Consider the following 11,337-nt stretch of genomic DNA (forward strand, 5'->3'; position numbering starts at 1 on the left):
TGATGCCTGCTGTATATTTGGAGTTTGCGCGTCACTCCGTTTAGCGTCTTTGACCGATAAGACATTGACACACGTATTCTTGTTGATTTCGGTAAAGTTACGTAGATAGAAAATAACAATAACTGATAATACAATTACATTAAATAAAGACTGCTTGTATTCAAAACGTGAGTTTTTTTGCTTTACTTACAATTTATTTTTATTTATTTAAATTTTATTTTCTACCTATGTTACTTTACCAAAAGAACCAAGAATATTAATTCCTGCAGTCACCAAAGTTTTAAGTCAAAACATTCACACACGTTGACAAAGCCCCACCTTGTGTTGTTGTGGGCAGGTCGCTTCTGATAACAAGAGCGGTATAGCAGCTCAAGCGGGCTTGGCCTGCTGAAAAAAAAATAAAAACTGCGTGAATATTTACAATAAAACAAAGTTATAAAGTGGCGAGCCGGGTGAAGACAAATTAAACTTAAGCGAGATAATTAAAGTGAACGCAATCAGGCGAGGGCAGGAGGCAAGGCCCCGCGTGGCTAGGCCCCGCGTTGTAAAGTTCCAACCTGGACATCGATTCCCATGCTCGCTGCTACTCAACTGACATCCCTAAGAGAGAGAGAGGCTCTACCTTGGTAAACAACAACAACAACCACGACCACCACAACAACCACGACCACCAACACGATAATAACTTCTCACCTCAGATTTCAGTGCAAGAGCGAAGCGATCGCTTCCTGTTACCTCGTGACGTCACGCAGCAGCAGAAGGTGGCATGACGTCACGTCCGGGGTATAAGACACTCCCCTCCCACGAGGGGCTCCGTAACTGAATAAATTATATTCTTGGTTTTTTCGGTAAAGTCACGTTGAAGAGAAACAACAAAATAACAAAATATATATATAAAACAATAAAAAATTCTCACGACGTTTCGACCGTAACTCAAACGGTCATCATCAGGTGTGTCGGTTCGCATAAATTTATTTTGAAAACGTCATATTTATTTATTTATATATTAAAAAATAACGTTTGCCATATCTCGGACCGCATTCGTGAACATAAAGCAGACCTTAAACACGGTAGGACCAACACCTCGGCCGTAGCAGATCATTGTTCTAATTCAGTAGGCTCACATGCCATTGACTTTTCCAAGACGGAGGTTCTTTGTAAGCCATCTGGCTTCCATGAGAGATTCGTTCATGAGGCTATCCACATATACAAGCACAGAGACAATTTCAACCGAGAAGATGGATTCTATCTTAGCAATCATTGGAAAGATTTGATAAATCATTTCAGTTCTTGATTGATTGTTCACGCTTACAGTGGCTTTCAGACAGCATACATAAAAACAAATTTCGTCTCCCCCCTCCTCTTTTCAAAAAATAGATGGACTAGTCCTGGGCAAACTGCCAATCGTTGCGCGTGACGCAAACGTTATTTTTTATATAAATAAATAAATATGACGTTTTCAAAATAAATTTATGCAAACCGACACACCTGATGATGACCGTTTGAGTTATGGTCGAAACGTCGTGAGAATTTTTTATTGTTTTATATATATTTTTTGTTATTTTGTTGTTTCTCTTCAACGTGACTTTACCGAAAAAACTAAGAATATGAATTACTGCAGTCACGAAAGCTTTAAATCAAAATTGAATAAATTATGTTAATGAGCCCGGGCCATATGTCGAGGGATGGGGGCGTGGGTGCTGAACCCGTCCCAATAAACTCGTGACGGCTTTCACGAACTCATTATGTTAATGACCCGCCAGTGACTGGGCGTAGCTTTGCCCAAATAAGGATTGTACCGGAACAGATATCGGCAGTGACCAAGCAGAGGTGACGTCACGCTCAAGGGTGCGGTGGACGGGTGTGGGGTGAGTACCTTGGTGACATGACATCGCTAGTGAGGCACACCTCCCCCTGGCGTTTCACACCGATGAGGTCATGCTGAGTGGTGACGTCACAGAGCGGGAATGGAGTTTAAGTTGATTTAGACCAGTGGTTCTTAACCTTGTTGGAGGTACCGAACCCCACCAGTTTCATATGCGCATTCACCGAACCCCTCTTTAGTGAAAAATAAAATGTGATTTTTTTCAAATTCAAGACGTAGATATGTTTTTTACTGGTACACAAAATGAGCCGTGCATGAACATTACCTTGTTCAAAGAATAAAACCAACACAATGCATAAACTCACAACAAATTACATACCTGGAAATCAATGTGACTTCTGCTGTTGCCTTTGAGAGATCAGTTCAGATATGCGTGGCTTCACCTTGGCAAGTGCCACTCTCATGTCATTTTCACAGCAAAGTCTGTTCCTTTTCTTCGTTTTTATGTCCAGCATCCTCGAAAAGGATTGCTCACAAAGATATGTTGTAACAAATGGTATAAAAAAATCCAGGGCTTTCTTAGCAATAACTGGATACTTGTTCATTTGTCGACACCAAAACGTTGAGAGCGTTGTTGTTCTGAAGAGTTGCTGTTGAACCTGGCTCTGCTGAATTTCAATGATTTCGTCGAGGAATTCATCATTGACATCTGCTGTTTCAACAGCAAACGTGAACGGCTGTCTCACCCATGCTGGATATGACTCTCTTGTAGGGAAATATCCGTCGAGAGACTTTGCAAGCTCATCTAAGTGCGTGGCAATTGTTTGCTTCAGTTCCGTGGATACAGAAATATCTCCGATTCCAGACACATCTTCGATCTTACTTGCACAGTCGTCCAGAAGCGGGAAGTTTGCGAAGTTATTGTTCTCTGTTCGTCGTTTCCATAACGGTAGCTTTTTTTGAAAAGCCTTCAGGTGTTCTTCCGCTTCCATGATATTGACTCCACCACCCTGCATCTGCTGATTGAGATGATTGAGAGCTGCGAATATATCAGCCATGTACGCTAAAATGAGAATGAACTCAGGATTTTTGAAGCAATCTGCATGGCAGTGTTGGTGCTCTTGCAAAAACAGGGCTAATTCCACACGCATGGCAAAAACACGATTCAGCACCTGTCCCTGGGATAACCACCGAATATTAGAATGGAGCAGAAGTACCTCAAATTCAGAGCCCATTTCTTTACACAGCTCACTGAAGATGCGGTGCCTCAGAGCACTTTTTCGCACATAGTTCACACATTCCACCACAGTTTTTAATACTTCTGCCATTTTTGGAGGTAAGGTTTTTGTTGCCAACGCATGCCTGTGCAGAATACAATGCGTCACAATGATGTGTGGTGCATCGGCCTTTACTAGCGCACCAAAACCAGACTTTCTTCCCAGCATGACTGGAGCTCCGTCTGTACAAACTGCAGAAACCATATCCCATGAAAGATTGTTGTCTCTGAAGAAGTCATCCACAAGCTTCTTCACATCGGCTGCTTTCGTTGTTGTTGTAAGAGGCTTACAAAATAAAAACTCTTCTTTTATCATGTCGTCTTACACATAGCGTACAAAAACAGCAAGCTGGCTTAGATCAGAAACGTCTGTGGTTTCGTCGAGTTGAAGGCTGAATTTTGCCGGGCTTGAAATCAGATCCGCGACTACTTGAGCCAAGATGTCTTTACTCATGTCTTCTATTCTGTCACTGACGGTGTCATTTGAAAGGGGAATTTGGGATAATTTACCTTCGGCCGCTGTTCCGAGTATCAGATTCGCCATCTTTAATGCAGCTGGTTTCACAAGTGTTTCACCAATGGTGTGTGGCTTGCCCTGCTTTGCGATCAGGTAAGCAACTTCGTACGATGCTGTCAGGATCGGTTTGTTAACAGGTACAAATCCAAGAGCAGGCAGAGTGGCCCTTTCATTGAATCTGGCTCTCTTCACCCTGAATTCAGCAAGTGTTGTGTTCTTGTATTCCTCGTCTCCATGCAGCTTCAAGAAGTGTTCCTTTAGTTTTGCCGGTGCAAGACTAGAGTTGCTCAACTTGGCGTTGCAAATCATGCAGATAGGACGCTCACTCCCATCACGTTCCGTGATACATGAGAATCCATGTTGTACATATTCGTCCGACCACTTTCTTCTTTTGCCCGACATAGTTAGAATGGATAAAATATTAAAGAAATCACACGACGTACGACAACAACAGTCACACGTTGACTACTGAGTACGCACTAAATTCCCCGCAGCGCTGATTGGCCAAGCAGTGTAGCATGATCATCTGCAGCCAGTGATGGCCAAGCGGGCCATGTGTGTCATCACAAATTTACACAATAATTCAAGTGTGTCCGGACCTCCGTGGCGGGGGCTCTGCCGAACCCCTGAGATCGACTCACCGAACCCCTGGGGTTCGATCGAACCCAGGTTAAGAACCACTGATTTAGATTCATTTTCCATTGCTCCATCTCTTGAACAGAGACCCCTTGCGTGCGTGAGCTCAGCAACTACAACGTGGACATTATTGTGTGTACACAATGTTTCTGTGTGTACACACTGTTTCTGTGTGTACACACTGTTTCTGTGTGTACACTGTGTGTACAGACTATGTGTGTGTGTACACTGTGTATGTGCACACTGTGTGTGTGTACACACTGTGTGTGTACGTACACACTGTGTGTGTACACACTGTGCGTGTGTACACTGTGTGTACAGACTGTGTGTGTGTACACTGTGTGTGTGTGTGTACAGTGTGTGTGTGTACAGTGTGTATACACTGTGTCTACACTGTGTGTGTGTACAATGTGTGTGTACAGTGTGTGTGTGTACAGTGTGTGTGTACACACTGTGTGTGTGCGCCTGTTTCTCTGTGTGTGCCTGTGTCTCTGTGTGTGTGCCTGTGTGTGACACCTGATGATGATTGCTTGTGTTGCAGTCGAAACGTCGTGAGAATGTAATTGTTTTATATTTTTGTTATTTTATTGTTTCCCTTCTACGTGACTTTACCGAAAGAACAAGAATAAATATCAGCTCTATGTTTTCAAGTAAATACATTTTGGGTAGTGAATAAATTATAGTCTAAATAAGCTACAAATGACGAATTGTAGGCAATTATAGTTATAATCAAAGACATTTTTAAACAATTACGTGGTCCCTGTATTCTTAACTCTTTCGGTAAAGTCACGTTGAATGGAAACAATAAACACAAGATCCAGGTCCGTTTCAACACATTACATAAAATCCGTGATCTGGTTCCGTCTGTAAAAGATGTGATTCCGGACATACAGTACCCTGGCGTCTACAAACTAAGTTGCCTCTGTGGTAGTAGTTACATTGGAGAAACCAAACGCCATGTCTCGGACCGCATTCGTCAACACAAAGCAGACCTTAAACACGGTAGGACCAACAACTCGGCTGTGGCAGATCATTATAATTCAGTAGGCTCACATGACATTGACTTTTCCAAGACAGAGGTTCTTTGTAAGCCATCTGGCTACCATGAGAGATTCGTTCATGAGGCTATACACATATACAAGCACAGAGACAATTTCAACCGAGAAGATGGATTCTGGCTTAGCAATCATTGGAAAGATTTGATAAACCATTTCAGGTCTTAATTGATTGTTCACGCTTACAGTGACTTTCAGACAGCATACTTTAAATTTTTCGTCTCCCCCCTCCTCTTTTCAGAACATAGATGGACTCGTCCTTCTAAATAAACTGCCAAATCGCTGCGCGTGGCGCTAACGTTTTTTTTTATAAATAAATAAATACACCGTTTAAAAATAAATAAATGTATGCAAACCGACACACCTGATGACGACCGTTTGTGTTATGGTCGAAACGTCGTGAGAATTTTTATTGTTTTATATATATTTTATTATTTTATTGTTTCCCTTCAACGTGACTTTACCGAAAGAACTAAGAATATGAATTACTGCAGTCACGAAAGCTTTAAATCAAAATTCACTATATAGTATTCATTATATATTGTAGTGTATACCCAGTTGCTGTGAATAGCTCAGATGTGTAGGCCTTGACTTCAACATAGCCATTTCTGTGACCAGTCACAAGCTAATCACTCAGTTATTTCAATGCTAAATTATCCTGTTTGATTTGTACTAGATGCCTCTGTGAATGTGTATGCTCTGACTTTAACATAGCTATTTCTGTGACCAGTTACAAGCTAATCACTCAGCTATTTCAATGCTAAATTCTATGCTAATTCCTTTGTCAAGGGGCACCTCTGCGGATGTGTATACTTTAACTTAGCTATTTCAATGAGCCATTTCAATGCTAAATTATATGCTAATTCCTTTGTCAAAGATCCCGTGGTCTTCTTCTCACACAGCTTAAATGTCGTGATCTAAGCGTGGTTTCTTCCACTCCAGCGCTGTCCTCCAGACAGCTCTGAACCTTTTCCTACACCACATCAATTCCAGACATCCCGCCATCAAATTCACCATGGAAGTGGAGAAAGATGGCAAGCTACCATTCTTAGACGTTCTGTTTGAGAGGAGACCTGATGGCTCATTGGGGCATTCTGTCTACAGGAAACCCACCCACACAGATTCCTACTTGAAACCTGATTCCCACCACCACCCAGCCCAAAAGAATTCTCTCATCAAAACTTTATACCATAGGGCTCATTGCATTTCGGACCAACACCACCTGACCAGTGAATTAAAACATGTACACCTGGCCCTCAAAAGGAATGGTTACTCTGACCGTACCATCCGCCAAGCTGTCTCTCCCTCCATACAGAAACAACCACATGATACTCCGGTCAAAACCATCACACTTCCATATATAGCAGGCGTTACTAAAAATATTTCCAAAATTCTAAACAAACACAAGATCCAGGTCCGGTTCAATACAGTACACAAAATTCGTGATCTGATCCCATCCGTGAAGGATGTCATTCCTGATTTACAGTACCCCGGGGTTTACAAATTGAGTTGTACCTGCGGTTATTGCTACATCGGTGAGACAAAGCGACATGTCTCTGACCGAATTCGCGAGCACAAATCAGATTTGAAACACGGCAAAACGAATTCTTCTGCCGTAGCTGATCACTGTTACAACGCTGTGGGGGATCACGATCTAATTTTCTCCGATACCAAGGTTCTTTGCAAACCCACGGGCTTTTATCAGAGATTTGTTCATGAAGCAATTCAGATCTACAAACACAGACACAATTTCAACCGAGAGGATGGTTTCAAATTAAGCAACCATTGGAAAGATGTTCTAAATCGAACTAAACATTAAACTAATTTCAATGGTACAGTATATTTTTCGAGTAGTGGTACCCCAAACTTTCGCAGCTCTTATAAATTCCCATTTTCACACCATCAATAGGTAAAATCCCCCTCCCCCCTTTCTCCCCCCCCCCTCGCCAAACTGCAAGCCCACCGGCACTTACACCACCTCTTTGCTTGCACACAGGTCCGATGTCTGATCGTGGTCGTCTTTCGCTAAATTCTCCTGTTTGATGAGTACTAGGTGCCTCGGTGAATGTATATACTCTGACTTTAACATAGCTATTTCTGTGACCAGTTACTAGCTAATCACTCAGCTATTTCAATGCAAAATTCTATGCTAATTCATTTGTCAAGGGGCACCTATGCGGATGTGTATACTTTAACTTAGCTATTTCAATGAGCCATTTCAATGCTAAATTATATGCTAATTCCTTTGTCAAAGCCCGTGGTCTTCTTCTTCTTCTCACACAGCTTAAATGTCGTGATCTAAGCGTGGCTTCTTCCACTCCAGCGCTGTCCTCCAGACAGGCTCGTCCCTTCACCTCATGAAGGCCGCTTGTGTTGTGGCCGAAACGTCGTGATTATTGTTGTTTTATTATTTACCTACGTGACTTTACCGAATAGAACCAAAGATGAATCCTTGCAGTCACGAAAGCTTTAAATCGAAATTCCATCAGGTGCTTATTTAATGCCGAGATGACGTCGGGGATGCTCAATGCACGTCCAGATGACGACTTGCAACTGTAAGTAATCAAATATCTCTGTTCTAATGATGGGTGGGGATTGGCTAAAATGTCAGCATTCTATATCGTGTCTTTCCACTCATCAAACCTTTAATACAACTACTTGTTGTGTTTAGTTTGTTGTCCATCCCCTGCACCGACCATTAGCATGGTTGGCTACGTACGGTACCAAAGAAGTTCAACATACATACATACAAACCTGTTAATAATGGGAAATATCAATGTTTGTTACACAGAAAGTCCTGTTTAGCCAGTCACCCAGCTAGTATGCAGTTGAGATTCGTGTTGCACGAGCACAGAACAAGAAGATCCGTACCGGGAAATAGGAATGTGCCAAGAGGTGCAGGCAAAAATAATGCTTCAAGAATTTTTTTTTTAACAACAATGAAAACATAACAGAATAACAGTGCAGGCTGGAAAAGGCAGAAATGTGTTGTAAACAGCACACGGCCATTGCACGCTATGCAAATAAAAATGACCAATTGACAACAGCTGCATCACTTCTGCTTTCGGAATGTCACATTTGTCTTCGGTGGTGATCGAAGACAAGATAACCATAATGCACTCCTTCAGGAAATGGCGACACATTTCTTTCTATTGGGAATTCGTGTTCATCATGATGTGGGTTTTTGTTTTCTGGTTTCCCTCTGCACGACACTATGCAAAAAAATGAGAGGTTTTACCCTTTCCGGCAAGAATACCGGTGTTACGTTGTTCAAACAACAGACACCCCATCACAAGGCATCAACTCTGCATTAACCACACTTGGAAACAAAAATGCTTTGATATTGCCCCAAGTGTCTGTATCGGCTATCCGGGAGATCTTTTCCTTTGTTGTTGCTGCTGCTGCTGCTGCCGTGGTGGGGACGAGGCATTGCACGGAACGCAATCGACAGCGAACATCCGCTGGTGGGGAGCGGTGGCGCAGTGGTTAGCGCACCGCGCTACGAACCTGGTGGACACAAGTGGCTCCTTTTCAGTGAGACGCATCTCATCATGGAACCTGCCTCCTGGTTCGTTACAGTCACACACACACACAGACATCTCATTATAATACTTTCATCTCACGTAGCAGCACACACAAAGACAAAGGTTATAGTCACAGACACACAGACATAGACATCTCATAATAATAATACATCTCACGTAGCAGCACACACAAAGACAAAGGTAATAGTCACACACAGACACAGACATGTCATTATAATAATAATACTTTCATCTCACGTAGCAGCACACACAAAGACAAAGGTTATAGTCACACACACACACAGAGATCTCATTATAATAATACATCTCACGTAGCAGCACACACAAAGGTTATAGTCACACACACACACACAGACATCTCATTATAATAATAACTTTAATCTCACGTAGCAGCACACACAAAGACAAATGTTCCCGTATAGCTCGCACAGACCCTTGGGGCAAGTGCTACCAAGGTCGTGACGACACACGAGGGGGATGGGTGAGGTGGCAGCTTCCTCAGCGGCCATTTTTGTCTCTCCCACGAATGCTGCTGATGATGATGATGTTGTTCACAGATCGCTACCCCAGGTGCTCGTTTAAGTCTGAGCCGACCTAGGGGAGTTTACCGCCGGTCCGCACGATCGCCACCGATGCGCGAGTCCGTCGTGAATTGGGAAGCGGGATTCGGTGGCACCGGGTTCGTATGGGCAGTGCGCTAACCACTGCGCCACCGCTCCCCAGGTACATTGGCCTACGCATCATCATGCGTACACACACACGCACACACATACACACACACGTACACACGCACACACACACGTACACACCCGCACACACACACGTACACACACACACGTACACACACACGTACAGACACACTGACTGTCGTGCGTGTCAAGTCACGTGCATGCCGGGTGTGTGCTCACTGTCATCAGGAAACGTTTATTAAGAAGTCTATTTACTCTTTAATTCAGCAGGACGTGTTTATTTAAAGTTGCGCATTTTGACGTGACGTCACATTTCTCAAACACCCCCCCCCCACCTCGTCACACATCGTCACAAATGTCTGACCCCTCCCCCACCCCCCCCAGCTGTGCTCCGTCATTTATGGACGGCCCCTTAACACACGTTTCAGCTATCATTTGTATTACTATACTCATCCTATCTACGATATTCATTATACAACCTATCCAGACTAGGATTCAAAGTCTAAATCTTATCCTGGCTATCATTTGTATTGCCGGACTTATCACGTCTATGATAAGCATTAAACAGCCCCGCCGTGACTGAGATGGACAATACGAATATCTTAGCACTATGAGAATCACTGCAGAGCTTACGTTAACTAGAACCGATAACGCTCACAATCATTCATCAATTAAGCGATACGTAAGGTCTAACTTATACACGTTACGACTAAGCAAAATGGGCCTCAATTCTGGCAGCCCAAACAATAGAACAATTTCAAACGCCGCAAAATCGTCAACAACTATTTAATACTTATTTAAAACAATTAACAAACAAGCGTACGCACAGACACACACAGACACACACACAGACACACACACAGACACAGTGACACACACACACAGACACACACACAGACACACACACAGACACACAGACAGACACACACACAGACAGACACATACACACAGACAGACACACACACAGACACACAGACACACACACAGACACACAGACACACACACAGACACACACAGACATACACACAGACACACACAGACACACACACAGACACACACACAGACACACACACAGACACACACAGACACATAGACACACACACAGTGACACAGACACACAGACACACACGCCGATCAAACCCCCTAACATCGATGCGCTAGCCGTGCGGATCGCACGCCCAGAGAGAGACGAGACATCGCCCTGGAGAGAGACGCCGCCACCACCCATCATCGCCCTCCTCCGTGTTCGCGTGAATCACCTTCGCCACCTTCGCCACCTTCGCCACCGTCGTCGTCCACACCGCCGCCGCGTCTGACTAAAGAGTTTCGTGGGGGGCTACGGCAACCGGAGGGGGGGGGGGGAGGAGGGCGGGGGACAGCCCCCCAGGACCTGGGAAGCTCTCCCTCACGCCAAAAACAAAACCTTCACTCGCGACGTCGTCGCCATCGCCGCCAACGACCGGGACGTGACTAGAGCGGCACGCGGACGAGGGGGACCCACTACCAGGGTCCCTCTACCGGGGTCCCCCTACCAGGGTCCCTCTACCAGGGTCCCACTACCAGGGTCCCTCTACCAGGGTCCCTCTACCGGGGTCCCTCTACCAGGGTCCCTCTACTGGGGTCCCTCTACCAGGGTCCCACTACCGGGGTCCCTCTACCGGGGTCCCTCTACCAGGGTCCCTCTACCGGGGTCCCTCTACCGGGGTCTCTCTACCGGGGTCCCTCTACCAGGGTCCCACTACCGGGGTCCCTCTACCGGGGTCCCTCTACCGGGGTCCCTCTACCAGGGTCCCT

At 44.5% G+C, this 11,337-nt stretch overlaps 1 long non-coding RNA gene across 1 annotated transcript; it reads right to left on the reverse strand.

The window, feature by feature from the left end:
• Window positions 1-318: 318 nt before the first annotated feature.
• Window positions 319-612, reverse strand: LOC142913320 (uncharacterized). The gene is made up of 2 exons (XR_012934611.1): window positions 558-612; window positions 319-387 (listed from the first exon to the last, which is right to left on the reverse strand). It is a non-coding gene; the product is annotated as an uncharacterized LOC142913320 (long non-coding RNA).
• Window positions 613-11,337: the final 10,725 nt, after the last annotated feature.

This window comes from Petromyzon marinus, unplaced genomic scaffold (assembly GCF_048934315.1).
Source record: "Petromyzon marinus isolate PM22_M1 ecotype Great Lakes invasive population unplaced genomic scaffold, UKy_Petmar_22M1.pri1.0 PM_G_Scaffold_24, whole genome shotgun sequence".
Lineage (NCBI taxonomy): Eukaryota > Metazoa > Chordata > Hyperoartia > Petromyzontiformes > Petromyzontidae > Petromyzon > Petromyzon marinus.